Below are 1,368 nucleotides of genomic sequence, written 5' to 3'. Positions count from 1 at the left end.
ACTTCCCCACCCAAAGTTTGGGTGGTTTCTCCATCCAGGGTTGTAGGTCTTGGAGTATGGATCATAGTTTTTCCTTGGTGAATTCCCAATGTAGTTGGCTTGCTCCTGACTACCCTCTGCTTCTTCATTCACTCCTTCTTGGGTTGTTGATGAAGTGGAGATCGCTGCTACTTGGTTCCTCTCCATCTTCTTGGTGAGGTCAGCCAGCTGCTGGGTAATGAGCTTGTTTTGGGCCAACAGAGCATCTACATTGTTTAGCTCCATTACTCCTCTTGTGTTCCCTCTTTCGGAAGCATAGAAGTAGTCGTTCTCTACTACTGTTTCAATAACATTTATGGCTTCCTCAATAGTCTTCTTCTTGTTCAAAGATCCTCCGGATGAATGGTCTACGGCCTTCTTTGACTCATAAGAGAGCCCTTCATAGAAAATGTGCAGCTGCACCCATTCGTTGAACATGTCAAGTGAACACCTCCTTGTTAAGTCCTTGAACCTCTCCCATGCTTCATATAGAGTCTCACCATCTTGTTGCCTGAAAGTTTGGACCTCAGCTCTCAGCCTATTGATTCGTTGAGGAGGGTAAAATCTTGCTAAGAATTTGTTCATCACGTCTTCCCAAGTTGTCAAGCTTTCCCTTGGGAAAGATTCCAGCCACTTGGCTGCTTTGTCCCTAAGTGAGAATGGAAACAAGAGCAGTCTATAGGTATCAGGATGAATACCATTAGACTTCACTGTGTCACATATCCTCAGGAAGGTGGTTAGATGTTGATTGGGGTCTTCTTGAACACCTCCTCCAAACGAACAGTTGTTCTGAACGAGGGTGATGAGCTGTGGTTTAAGTTCAAAGTTGTTGGCATGGATTGTTGGCTTTTGGATGCTACTTCCATAATTTCCTGGGTTTGGATTGATGTAAGAGCCCAAAACTCTTCTATCCTCCCCAGCATGATTTGCTCTACCTCCTCCCCCATGGTTGTGATCTTCTTCTTCATGATGGTTTTCCATGTTGTCTTCCATGTTTGGTTCAAAGAATTCCTCTTCTTCCTCAGCACCAACCACTTTCTTTCCTCTTGCCTCCTTCCGTAATCTAAGAAAGGTCCTCTTAGGTTCAGAATCGAAGGAAGTTGAAGCTCCGCTTCTTCTCCCTGTCATACAACCATTAAGTGCAAGCAAGAAAACATAGGTGCAGAAAGTATTTGTGTCAAAATTACTGTTAGTTGTGGGTGATGCAATATATCAAACAGTTAGTGGGTTAACAAACAGAATTAAAAATAACAAAGAAAAACAAAAGAGTAGAAGGGGAAGGGAAAAAGTTTAACTAAAACAAAAAGTAAATCACTCAAACAGAAAATGAAATTCACAAAATAAAAATGC

At 42.3% G+C, this 1,368-nt stretch overlaps 1 pseudogene; it reads left to right on the top strand.

Annotated features, from left to right (window-relative positions):
* Positions 1–459: 459 nt before the first annotated feature.
* LOC148580737 (small nucleolar RNA R71) lies at positions 460–558 on the top strand (annotated as a pseudogene).
* Positions 559–1,368: the final 810 nt, after the last annotated feature.

This window comes from Arachis ipaensis, chromosome B10, assembly GCF_059453495.1.
Source record: "Arachis ipaensis isolate K30076 ecotype BB chromosome B10, ASM5945349v1, whole genome shotgun sequence".
NCBI lineage: Eukaryota > Viridiplantae > Streptophyta > Magnoliopsida > Fabales > Fabaceae > Arachis > Arachis ipaensis.
This window is presented reverse-complemented; position numbering and strand designations above follow the sequence as displayed.